The following is a 14,355-nucleotide window of genomic DNA, read 5'->3' on the forward strand; positions in this document are numbered from 1 at the left end:
CATGAGCTGCATCTGGTGAAGTTCAACAAGAGAGAGAAGGAGAGTTAAATTAAAGCAAACCGGTCATTGATTGGGGAAAACAAGTTCAACAACACGATGGAGTTCACCAAACCACGTAACTCACTGCGGCCTGCCGCATTGTACTGTGGCCTTTTGGGCTAGCATCGGTTGCGCTGCATACGATTGAGCTGGTTGGTTTGTGGCTGCTATGTATTGGCAGGACAGATTACTGAAGCTTATACAACTTGAGATATGACGTCAGCTAAAGAAACTAGTGGTATGATGTGGAAAGGATATAAGGTGCACTCAAGCTCTGGCGTACAACCGAGTTTTCGGAAATAAGAGTAGTATAGATGGTGTGAAAGAATTAATCAATCTAAATGGTGACAAACAGAAACATATTACTTCGTTCAAACGGGAAGAAGTAAACACACAAGTAGGAATTTTTTGGGATTCAAAGTAATCACTCAGAATCCCACAATTACACTAATTGTGGCCTGAAGGTAGGACCGGTATAGGAAGGAGGGTGGCAATGGCATTGCCGGATCAGCAACATGCGTCCGAGGGCTACGCTCTACCGCGTCAGACCCAGCCGCAATGTAAAATTTCCGAGCTTCGACGTGAAACGGTGATGGCATCACCGCCGAGTTGGGCGCACCTCCAGGGCGTTAGAGTATCTCTAGCCGAGTCTCTCAAAGGGATTTAGGGTACGCCGGACCAAAAATCGTTTCCAGCAGCGTGCTTTAAAGCCTCATTCCGTCCGGCGCGGTTCAATACGTTGTCCGGCGTTCGAGCCCATCCCCGGTACGCAAGAGACGCTCTGGGCGTGCCGGAAACAATGAAAAGCGAGGCGGGGAGTGGCGGGCACAACCCGTCATTGACACAAAAATAATTCGCCCCCTCTCCCGCCTCTCCCGCCGCCGCTACCCTCTCCCCATCCATGACGCCGCCAACAGGCCCAAAAAAATGGCCAAGAAAGCGGCCACCAAGCCGCCGGGCAATGAGATGAAAGGGCCAAAGGCGCTCTTCGCGAAGCCGCGGAAGGTGCCGACTGCGAAGAAGAAGCCGGAAGGCTGGACCGAGGATCAGTGGCAGCAAGACTGCGCGCCTACGCCGCAAGGTGTCAACGGCGGAGCGTGTGGTGACCCTGCATACCACTGCATGTTGTAGTATGCCAGTCGTTGATATAACATTCACGAAGTACCATTTCGCAAATATTACATCACTCAGAGTAGTACAACAGAATATAGCAGGTCCAAAACTCATTCATTTATTATTACAAACATAATACACATATCGTCTTGGAGCTCCTCTTGGGTCCTAAGAGGAATACTCCTGGGTTCGAGGCAAACCCAACTTAGCTTACAATATAAAAGTCTCATTAAATTATACATTTATTCTCTCGAGCAGCTAAGTACTAAGAGTTCGGGCTGCTCGGTTACTACTACTACTCGATGTTTCTAGGCTTGATCTCCTCCGGAAGCCTCCCCGGTTCCGTAGACTATGAGGTAGTCTACGCCTTCGATACCTCCAGAGAGGTCTGGTTCTTCATAGCCGATGATCTCGGCTCCTTCAGTGTTGTCGTAGTCCTCCTCCAGACGATTCAGACAATATAAACAAGGGATTTAAGATTGGGATGAGTACGAGCGTGCTCAACAAGTTCATTATAGATAAGAGGTGTTTAATGCACTAGCTACGATATTAGACCAGAAAGTCTAATACCAATGCAGGTTTTGGTAAACATTTCTTCAAGAGATTGCTTTTATTTCAAAGAGCTATGTCCGTCAGCCTTCACCGGTTTACTAGAACTTCATGGAGCTCCTTTCCGGCCGCGTTCGCAGTTCCATATCCCGGAACAGGGAGTGACAGGTCACAGTTTTTTACACTCTGCAGAGGTGTGTTGCTTTACCCATAAGAGATCTTAACCTTGGTGCCAACCGGGCAGCTTTCCCGTCCACACTTCCTTCGATGTGAGGCCCGGTATAAGGTCATAGCCAATCATATTCCTCCGCTACCTCATACACCCACCCTTTGTTGCAAACCCCGACCCTGGGTCCTCGTCGGTCCACTTACACCATTTAAGGACGGACCCCGACCACGACAACAGTCTGGGATCGAACCAAACTCCTTCGCCGGTAGCTGCAACCCATCATAGACCACATTACCGTGGGAAATTAGAGTGGGATCCCCACCCTAAAGTTGTTCCGCAAGCCGCAACCGCTACGGTATACACAGCATAACCGTGGGGACTTAGAGTGGGATCCCCACCCACAAGTTGCTCCGCAAGATACAACTGCTACGGTAAGCGCATCCGTTGATGTACAAGAGGTGGACATACGATTGACTAGTCCGTCCCATTTCAGATCTTATGGTTAACACGGTTATTACGGCACAAGAATCACTGGCGACATTTGTTGTTTAATCCTAGCTGGATATAAACCCTTGCAATGGAACCTCCACCATATCAACACAATCCATGGTTCCATTGCCAACCACATAGTCATGTTCATAATTATGAAAATAGTGGTTTTGGTTTTTATGCAATAGTGATAACCATAGTACTTTGCAAGTAATTTGATAGAAATACACAAATGACATGAGCAAGTGATGAACTTGCCTGAACACTGCAAAGTTTTGCAGTTGGATGGTGTGGACTGACCCTTGTCCTCTGTTTCTGAAAAATAGCATCATTGTCCGATAAGGGCAATGGTTAAAGAAGCAATTATGCATGATTCCAGTTTTAGGGTTTGTCCCCCCTTCCGATGACATTATTATTTCATGTAAGAGGTTAATACTAAGATAGATTTGGAGATACTCTATTTAGGGTAAATACAACCTTGTAATATTGTCAAGGTGTTTTTAAAGTCCAATTGCATTAATGGACTTATTTTCATTATTGAAAATAATATGTGTGATTTAAATCATTATTTAAATCATCAAATTAAGACTTATTCTTAATTGTCTTCAAAATTTGTCTTTGATATTTTATTTAGATAGAGAATTTTATGCTGATCAATTTTCTTATTTTTAATTATTTTTTTAGAGCTTTTAAACATTTTCTATTTATTTTCAAAGTTTCTGGTTTATTTAAAAATGTGAAATTCCTATTTTGCCCCAGGGCCCACCTGTCAGGGTGGCCCAGCGGGTTAACCCTAACCCGAGCCACTTGGGCTCGGTCGGTCGTGCTCGAGCCCCTTTCTTCCCCCACGCGCTCGCGAACCCTAACCCTTTCGAGCTCTGGCGATTTCTCGTCGCCGCCCCCTTCTCGGAATTTCTCCGGCCGACTTAGGCCGTCGCCGCCGGCGAGATTAGGTGGATCTGATCCGCCTCTCGACGGCGAACATGGTGGTCCGTGTCGATCTGACGCTAGCGCCCTCGTTCGCTCGCCCTCGACCCTCCAGTACGCCTGGCTCTCGGTGTTCGCCGCCGCCGTGCGCTGGAGACGCCGTGGTTCTTCTTCCTGGTGCCCCTGGCGCCATGTCGCCACCGCGAGCCTCGCCGAGGTGGTGCTGGAGCTGCGGCTCTGCCGCGGCCCTGGCCTGGCCGGCGCCGCCGTTCGCCGGCGTGTGCCGCTGTGGCCGCCACGGAGGTGCTTCTTCGACCGCATCGCCTCGTAAGTGCTCCCCTCCTCCTTCTTCCTCTCGTCACACTGTTCTACCTCTTCTCCTTCCTCTGGATGCCCTGGCATCCATCCGGTTGTCTTCTGCTGCTCCCGCGCCTATATTCTCTCGCGCTGAGGCTAGTTCTCGTGCTTGCTATGATGTGCTAGTTGTTGCTGCCATATGCGCCATGGATTCTAGCTGTTGTGCTTGTGCTGCTCTTCTCTATGTCTTGCTGTTGTAACTCATGAGCTCTTGCTCATGAGCATACTGTGATGCTTATGCTCAATTAAGTTGTTCATGCTGTTGCTATGTGTATCATGCCTCTCCTGTGTGTGCATTTCTTTGCCCCTGGCTTGATTATTATGCATAATCCTTGCATTATGCAAGTGCCAGTGCCTCTAATTGGCTAACCCCTTGTGATGTTGTTCATATTAATGCCCTGTTGAGCATGCTTGCTACAAGATCTCACCATCCTTGGATGGTTTGCTCCTGTATATGACTGATTTAATTATCTGTGATATAGTTATGGTTTGGGTGTAATTCTTCGAGAGTTGGCTCATTTCTGATGCTATGCTTGGCTTATAGCAACCAGTAGCATGAGCTAGCAAGCTCTGATGATCATCTGATCATCATTTGCTTGATGGTTAACTGCTGTGCTTCCTTCTGTGGCTATCTGGTGCTCACCCTGTGCTGTGTGTGCATCACACAGGCTTGGCCTGTGTGTGATGGTGCTTGCTCAAGCATCAGTTGATGCTTGCAATGATCCAGTGGATCATCTGCAATGCTCTCACTACAAGAAAAGTTCTGATAGACAACGTCTCAAAATCGTCCGCTAAGGGGTATTTTTCGTCGCCTATGGGTCTAACCCGACGATATGGGTTCTGTTGTGGAAACTGCGTCAGGCAAAGTCCTACAACGATTTTTTCGGTCCGTCGCGCTTGGGCGCCCTTCCGCCACGGAAAATCGGACCGTTGCCCAAGTGTTTCCGGGAGCCCGTTGACTGCTGACGTCATGCAAACTGACACGTGGTAGACGCCGTTAATCGCGATTAACGGCGTTAACCGGCTGAAACCCCGTGGTAGATGGTAGGCCCACACGAGGCCTGCCACGTCTTAAGCGGGCCGGCCCATTAAGTTTGCGGGCCGGGCCAGCTGACTTAGTTTGACCGGTCAACTATATAGCTGGGCTGGTCAATTAGTTACGTGGGCCGGGCCTAACCTCTAAGGTTGACTGGTCAAAACTTTAATGGGCCGGCCCACTAAGTATGTGGGCCGCGCCGAATGCACTTGTTTGACCGGTCAACAGGCAAAAGGGCCGGCCCACAAGACATGTGGGACCCACTTTCCTGGTATCGGGCCGGCCCATTTACAAAGTGGGGTCCACATTAAAGCAACTGGGCCGGCCCAAGAAGTTATTGGGCCAGCCCAATTAGCATGTGGGTCCCACTTTCCTGCTATCGGGCCGGCCCATTTAGTACGTGGGGTCCACATTTGATCAAATGGGCTGGCCCAACAAGCCAGTGGGCCGGGCCAAAAGCACCGGTGGGTCCCACTTTCCTGTTAAAGGGCCAGCCCATTTAGTATGTGGGGTCCACCATACAGCAAGTGGGCCGGCCCAACAAGATAGTGGGCCGGGCCAAAAACACAGGTGGGTCCCACTTTCCAGTTAAAGGCTGGCCCATTTAGTATGTGGGGTCCACCATATAGCAAGTGGGCCGGCCCAACAAGATAGTGGGCCGGGCCAAAACACTGGTGGGTCCCACTTTCCTGTTAAAGGGCCGGCCCATTTAGTATGTGGGGTCCACCATATAGCAAGTGGGCCGGCCCAACACGCTAGTGGGCCGGGCCAAAAACACAGGTGGGTCCCACTTTCCTGTTAAAGGGCCGGCCCATTTAGTATGTGGGGTCCACCATATAGCAAGTGGGCCGGCCCAACAAGATAGTGGGCCGGGCCAAAAACACAGGTGGGTCCCACGTTCGTCTTAAAGGGCCGGCCCATTTAGTATGTGGGGGCCACCACAAAAGCAATTGGGCTGGCCCAACTAGTTAGTGGGCCGGCCCAGTAGTGGGTGGGGTCCACCTTAAAGCAAGTGGGCCGGCCCAATAAAAGTGTGGGGTCCACAGTAAATCAAGTGGGCTGGCCCAATAAGTAAGTGGGCCGGCCGTTTAGTTCTGTTTATATGCCGGCGTAATAGGCGCTTTAGGATTTTGCGGGCTGGCACATATGTGATTTCGCTTAATTGGGCCGTTTAAGGGATGGGAATTCGTGATTTAGATATCGAGAATATTTACGCGACATTGATTTACGTCGGATAGCCTCACTTACCACAAGCACCAAAGAAAAAATGCGCGAAAGAACTATAAAAACTAACTAAATATTACATCACCGCAAGGCATTGAAAAAATATTACGTAACCCGAGAGAAATTGAATGGTAATTAAACCTAGCAATACAATGAAGGGATCCGGCAATCTTTTAAGTTGTCCATGCAGCACCTATATCCGAAACAAAGACATTACAAGTTAAGGCAGCAACAATGGAAAGGCAAAGACACTACAATATTGTTTGCCAAAGAATTTGGAACTCATCATTTCGTCGTTATAACAAGATCATTGTAATGCGCACAATAAGCAAACAAAGAGTGCATGCCGCATACCAACACCAATATAACAGAGAGCATGTTAGAATGAAACAAATAGACTTACTACTGCCGAGTCCCATGCAAACCAACATGTTCGGGGAGTACAAAATTGGCATGAACAACATAGTAGCAGGCTATAAATTTTGTAACAACGATCGAGCAAGATGAAGTTATGATGGCTACATCTACGAGCAGGGAATGTAAACCAAAAATAGAAGTTACGATGGCAAAAGCTAAAGAGGAGGGAATGTGAACCAACATGTGCCAAGTGCAATTACTTCATTTTGGCCGTGAACTAAATAATACTCCTGAACTTATAGTGAAGGGGATGCAAATCAAGATGTTTCGGGATATAAACTTGTAATGAGCAACACATAGAGGATAGTTAATGCTGGAGCTTAGGATGGACCAGATACAGAATATAGTGGGATCACCTGTGAACTTGTATAAGAGGGAATGCAAACCAATATGTTCAGCTTTCCATATGTGAGCGTCATGCCAAGTCAGAGAAACAAGTCAATAATGCACCTTTTGAAGAACAAGATGGCACGCAAAATTATTATCTAGTAGTATGACAAGTTTATTTGTACTACAGGCTAGATAGCAGAGTGATAGCATGCCAAACTAAGTCCTTACTTTGTTAGCTTACAATGAACTAGATACAAAAAATGGCATCACCTGTAGTACAGGGAATGCAAGCAAACATGTTCATGGAGTAAAAAATTGGCACAAACAACATAGTAGCAGGCCATAATTTTTGTAACAACGACTGAGCAAGATAAAGTTATGATGGCTAGATCTACGAAGCGAGGGAATGTAAACCAAATATAGAAGTTACGATGCCAAAAGCTATAGAGCAGGGAATGCGAACCAACATGTGCAATTACTTAAAATTGGCCATGAACTAAATAATAGCAGGATGTTACTATAATACCTATAATTTTTGTAACAACGACTGAGCAAGATAGAAGTTATGATGGCTACATCTACAGAGCAGGGAATGCAAACCAAAATGTTCAATCGCTTAAAGTTAGCAATGAAGTAGAAAATAGCAACGTGTTACGGTCATAGCTAGGAATGAACTAAAAGAGCTTCAGACAAATAAGCATCTGAACCCAGAACATGGCGCTAAAACAAGGGACTTACATTAGGAGAAGCACTCTGTGGGAGTCACAGCAGATCTTCCTGGGGTTGATAGATCCGGTGATGAAGTACGCTACATGTGCTACTTGGGGTTGGAGAGACGGCCATTACACTTCATGATTACTCATCTCATCTGCAAAAACGTAACGGCGCGTCGTTAGCACAAACAGGTTCCCCCAAGATTAAACAAGAACTTGCAGGCAAGCAATAGAAAAGCGACAGTAGAAGAGTTTAGATCATGCACGGCGCCGGTGAAGCAGATCCGGTTCGTGCACAGCGGTGTCGGTGAGCAAGATCCGATGCGGTGGACGACGGATCCGGCGAAGCGGCTCCGGTGGGGTGGACGATACCGCAGCTGAAGCGACTGCGGTAGACTGCTAGATGAGCATATGGTTTCGAGGTTCGGCGGGGATGATCCGATCCGGTTGATGACGGCGTCGATGAAGCGGCTCCGGCAGGCAGCCGGATGACGAGGATCGCGAGGGCTCGGGTAGGCCAGGGAAGTCCGGCGGGGATGTTCCGGTGCGGTGGTCGTGGAGGTGGGAGAGAGGGACTTGGGAAGTTCCGGTGGGTGGTCTGAGGGAAATGAATTTTTTTTGGGAGGGTTTCCGGGCTAGGGAGGTGGTGATCCAAAAAATGACGGGCAGACCCCCCCACCAACCGACTTTGCTGTCATCTCCACAGGGGTAGAATGGGAATTTGGAAGCGTGTGAAATTTTTGTATTTTGTAGGCGGGAAGTTTTGCCGCTATGAGATTTTGAATTTCGCTAAGGTCCAAGTATAATGATAAAAAATTGTGAGACCGTACTAGTACCTCTGTTCAAGGCCGAGTGCAAAATCAAATCATCGTCACCTTGAATATTGGTCACTACCATGGTCATGATCTATCTCTGAAATTAGCGTATCCGCTATATCTTGCAAAGTATAATGATAAAAAAAATTGTGAGACCGTACTAGTACTTCTATTCTAGGCCGAGTGCAACATCAAATCATCATCACGTTGAAAATTTGTTACCATGATCATGATCTATCTCTGAAATTGGCGCATCCGCTATATCTTTCAAAGTATAATGATAATAAAAATTGTGAGACCATACTAGTACTTCTGTTCAAGTTCGAGTGCAACATCAAATCATCATCACGTTGAAAATTTGTTACCATGATCATGATCTACCTCTGAAAATGGGCGCATCCGCTAAAACTTGCAAAGTATAATGATACAAAATTGTGAGACCGTACTAGTACTTATGTTCAAGGTCGAGTGCAACATCAAATCATCATTACATTGAAAAGTGTGTTACCATGATCACGATCTATCTCTGAATTTGGCGCATCCGCTAAATCTCGCAAAGTATAATGATAAAAAAATTGTGAGACTGTACTAGTACTTCTATTCAAGTTCGAGTGCAACATCAAATCATCATCACGTTGAAAATTTGTTACCATGATCATGATCTATCTCTCGAATTTGGCGCATCTCGCTAAATCTTGCAAAGTATAATGATAAAGAAATTGTAAGACAAAGAGTAGTACTTCTGTTCAAGGTCGAGTGCAACATCAAATCATCATCACGTTGAAAATTTGTTACCATGATCCTCTGAAAATGGGCGCATCCGCTAAAACTTGCAAAGTATAATGATACAAAATTGTGAGACCGTACTAGTACTTATGTTCAAGGTCTAGTGCAACATCAAATCATCATTACATTGAAAATTGTGTTACCATGATCATGATCTATCTCTGAATTTGGCGCATCCGCTAAATCTCGCAAAGTATAATGATAAAAAAAATTGTGAGACTGTACTAGTACTTATGTTCAAGGCCGAGTGCAGGATCAAATCATCATCATGTTGAAATTTGTTACAACGATCATGACATATCTCTAAAATTGGCGCATCCGCTAAATCTTGCACGTGGCGCATCTCGGTGCGGAGCAACAAGCCGGTGCTATCAAGGTTGAGGCGTCGGTAGCGTCATCGGGATCTCCTCTTTTGATAGATCTTCTACATGGCGTGGCGCACCGCCCACCGAGAAGCAGTCACATGTGAGATCGAGGTGGAGACGTTGCCGGCATCCTCGAGGCGCGACCGCCCTTCTACGAGCGTAGTCGACTCAAGGTATGAATCCATGCGCTGTCGCGTCCCTTCTGCATATGAAGTGGGATGCCTTAGATTTATTGTTCTTCTCTTACGATTATTTCTAGCCGGACATGTGTGCTCTTTCTCTGAATATATTGCTTGAAAAGCTAACCAAGTTACTTAAATTCACTTCGTTCTTAATCTTGCGTGCTAATTTTGTTATTTTTGCTGACAGTGGTGCGCGCAAGGAAATTTATTTCTGGGTGTGCTGAGCTGTTAGGCCTAAGTCGAAATCCTCAGCTAAACAAAGCCTCAACTTAACACATAAAAAGGTGTTCAATCTCACCCACAATGTCCTCTTCTTTTCTCTTCCTTTATTGGAACTTGTTTTGCAGACAAGGAAAGTGGCACGTGTAATGTGAGTAAAACCCTCTTAGCCAAAATCAGCTACGAGCAAGATTTTATGTATTGTAGATTCCCCAATTGACTCTCATCCCCAATATAGTCTTTTTTATGTCAGTATAGACTTCTTTACTGGATGTATACTATCGTACATGGCATGCATTTGCCTAATGAGGAGCATTGTATTGCCATTCTAGCCAACCTGATCGATCTGTCAAGCTTCATGCACGAGATGCCATGTTTAATTTACTCCCTCGCTCCGATCCATATTTCTTGGTGTAAAATGAATGTGAATCGGAGGGAGTACTCTTCTTAGATAGTACTATACCAGTTCAAAAAAAAGTACTGTACTACTACATCACAAATGCATCAAAAGAGTACTACATCACAAGACCACCACGGTTGTACTAGTAGAGTTTAATGCTTAACTTCCAAAGGGAATAAGATTACACATATGAACTTTAAACAGGCGCTGTCCGATGTCTGCTTGTTTGGGAGCACAACATAAATAATACTACCCCCGTCCATACATAAGTGACTAAACTTTGTCTGAAGATGGTTTCATCTATATATGTTTTTAGTGTGTAGATACATCCGTATCTTGAAGGAAAAAGGTGAGCCGCTAACTTTTTGAATAGAGTGAGTAATACAATTCGGATAAACAATGGTGTAGTAAAACAAATACTCCTGCCCATCATAAAACAAAACACAGACTGACTCAAATATATGTACAGATCACAAAAAAGGTATCATCAGAACCCGAACATATACATGCAGAGATGACCGTTTGATCACATAAAACAAAGGTTTCGTGGCATATTTATGCCCCCAAAACAAGCAGACGTAGGACAGCGCCAACGTACTAGCAGCTAGCACTATGGAGCTGCAGTACAAACAAATGGTGCAGCGACATTTCCACCAGAACGAAAACTAAAAGACATCAGACCAAACAAAAGCTGGGCTATCACTTCTTGCCCAAACAAGCCTTGCTCCTTCATATGCGACTTCCTTTTCTCTTATGGATGTTGAACTTTGAATTAGATGGGTTCCTGACAGCGCATTCTTTTTCGTGTCCTTGATGTTGCACTCTGGATCAGGTCGGTTACTGTCAGGAAATGAACAAATTGATCAGCAAAAGTCATATGTAAATGAATGCAAAGGTTACATATGAATGACTAACCCGGTCTAACTGAGTAGGCATGTAAAGTGCACCAACGTCTAGCAGAATTGTACTTTCTCCACTGCCAGTTGCTCATATCTAATTGGAATACTCCCTCCTTTGCCCGTACAACCAGCTCATTTTTGTCCTCAAATACGCAGAGTAACCTTACTGCATGTTTCCAATTGTATGGAAATGATGTGTCAAGGCCAAAAAAAGTATCCAATTCAAAATTTATATGACATGTCCATGACTCGTGATCGCCTGTTGATGATCTTGTACTGGCCCATGTTTGTAGGGTGAAGTCTCTTATAACAACAAGGGCAACATCTCCATTATGTCCCTTGAAGATGTGAATGTTAAGCATGAATATATCATGCGTCTCATGAGGGCACTGAATATATTTCAGAGCCTTCTTTGCATGGTCAAGCTCAATGATATATCTAGACTTCGTTGGCCAGTACAAAATACCCCCTATGAGAGTTGCCGGTCTACGGTCAATCTCTGACAGCATCGGAGTTGATCGAGCTAGAAACTCCCATTCTTTTGAATCTGGTGAGTAGATATGAGCCTGTGCATCGTAACGTTTAGTTGTTATCCAAACAACCGAGAACTTGCCACAATGTGTAAACGGTTCAGAGTTGTTTCTCGAACAGAGAATTGAGCCGCTGCTTTCAATTGTGTGATTGCGCCACAATGGTGGTTCTGGTATCGCTGTGAGAACTTGCCTAATTGGATCCCAGACTGATATATACCCACTGGATACATTAGAATGGAGTAGCACCATACCATCGCGGCATCCCAGGACATAGATTTTGGGACCGTTCACTTGAGACGGGATTGCCAGCATCTTCAAGATGGCCGGGTGAAGATCATGCTCTGTGATGAATCGATTGTCCTCGGAGTTGTTGGTGAAAAACCCTAGCAACGGGTTTCCTCCGTTGTGTGACACAATTAGCTTTCTGAAATAATTGCTTCCCATACATTGCCTCCATGCTTTCTTGGTGCCTGATGCAGCTAGTAAGCAGGTTGGATGGGGAGGAAGCCTGACAAGAATCTGAGAGACTACATCTCCAGGCAGATCGTTGATTGTTGTGGGTGTCCTTCGACTGAAGCTGGTAGGATTATGCAAATCGCACGATGCATCGTCAAAATTATGTAAACAGCACACTGCATCATCTATTTTTTAAAACAAAATGCAACATCTAATTTGACTAAGCAGCAAAATGCATCATCTAAAGTTTCCTAAACTGCACGGTGCATCAGCAAAATCAAAATAGTGTAAACAGCACAATGCATCAGCAAAATCAAAATAATGTAAACAGGACAATGCATCAGCAAAATCAAAATAATGTGAACAGCACAATGCATCAGCAAAATCAAAATATTGTAAACAGGACAATGCAATTGTAATCCTGTTGCATAATCAATGAAGCCCTTAATTTGCAAAAAAAAAAAAAAAACACCACAAAAATAGGACGCACCAACGGAAGGCAATCTCGCATATACAGTAATAATTGCTAAGGTGTCAACACGATTGGAGGAAAAAGAGACCTCTACAGGACCCAAAACGCTGTGGTAACATCAGATGGGGTTAGCTTTGATATAGGTAATAAAATGTAAACAGCACAATACATCATCTAAGTTGACAGCAAAATTCTTCATCGAAATTTCCCACACTGTTCAAGGAATCAGAAAAATTACCTAAAAGGCTAAAAGAGCAAAATGCATCATCAGAGTAAAATATATGTAAACAGTACAATGCATCATCCAACTTTTGGCTAAACAGCAGAGAGCATTAGCTAGGTTGACAAAAAAAAACAAAAAAAAAACCATGAAAAATTCCTGAAGAGGTGAGTGCATCAGAAAAATTACTAGTACCTAAAAAGCATAATGAATCACCCAAATTACAAAAGAAGCAGAATGCATCATCAAAAATACAAAAACATCTCAATGCATCATCACGTCTGGTTTGGGCAAAAAACCCAATCCACCAGATCTAACCTCATTGCAGTTGGGGAAGGTAGAACTTACAAAGGGGTTGACGAGTCACGATCATATGCAACAAGCGCCGCCTTAGATGAAGTCACCATCCAAGCTCTCGACGCGTTCAAAGCAGCCAGCTTCGAAGCCTCCGACGGTTCTCCCGGCTGCGCCGCCAAAACTCTCGAAGCACGCGCCAAGACTTTCCAACAAAATGCAGCTTCGATACGAGCATTTGCCAGCGCCACGGCGCCGGGCCCGTCCTAGCCACCGCCTTCGCCTTTGCCTCCGCATCCCGCATCCGCTTTACATGTCTCCGCCGATGCATGCAGAGCATCCGTCTCCGCTTTCCATGTATCCGCCGACGCAGTGTAGGCATCGAGCGACGCCGTTTTCATTTCCTAGAAAACCCAGTAAGTTACTCACATTGCAATCCCCAAATTAAGGTTATATCGAACACAATGACCGATGAACCTCTGTACTCGCCGGAGGTTGGAGATGTACATACCTGCGAAGATCGGTCCGGTGGTGCTTGACGGTGGTGCGTCGGGGACGGGGGAGAACTCGGCGGGGAGAATGGTGGCGCGGCCCAAGACGGCGGCGCGGAGAGGGGCGACGGTGCGGTCATCGAACCTCGGCAGACAGTATTTTGTATATATATATGAGAAGAAGAATAAAGTCTGGTCGAATGAGGCAGCGCGACCGACAGAGTACAACCGAAGGCTACTAGTGCTACCTTGGAGTATTGTAGTAATATAACATAATAAAAATAATGGCCTTGTTTAAACCACTCTTGTCAGTGTGGCATCACGTCCAAATTTAATGCATTATGTGGAAATCGGAATAATGCTGTAAAAACTCTCATACTAGTGTGGTATATAGCATGCACCGACACTTTTCAACAAAATGTCGTCTCCATTTCATAGGAGATCGCTTGCACACCGGGATACGATGCTGACATGACGAAGGGCGCGAAGTATTTTGGAGTATTTCATTCGAGCAGATCGGGCGACGGTGCGTCTTTGGAGGGAATACCGTGTGGTGTGTCTTTGGAGGGAATACCGTACGTACTTAGGAGTATTTCATTCGAGCAGCATCGCTTGCACACCGGGATACGATGCTGACATGACGAAGGGCGCAGAAGTTTGCGAAAATGGTTGTACTACCATCCGACCATTAGTATAATCATTGCGCGATAGCTTACACGAGAAGGAAAAGAGCCGAACAATTTGTGGATAATAAAAGCATTTGGCTCTTCGAGGATCCTTCTTCTACCGCCTTCTCAAAGGAGTACTACTATTGTAATCTTTTTTGTTTTTCGGGACCTTCGGGTCCCTTCCCGTTGAAA

The sequence above is a fragment of the Lolium perenne genome, chromosome 4 (assembly GCF_019359855.2).
Source record: "Lolium perenne isolate Kyuss_39 chromosome 4, Kyuss_2.0, whole genome shotgun sequence".
In the NCBI taxonomy this organism is placed as follows: Eukaryota; Viridiplantae; Streptophyta; class Magnoliopsida; order Poales; family Poaceae; genus Lolium; species Lolium perenne.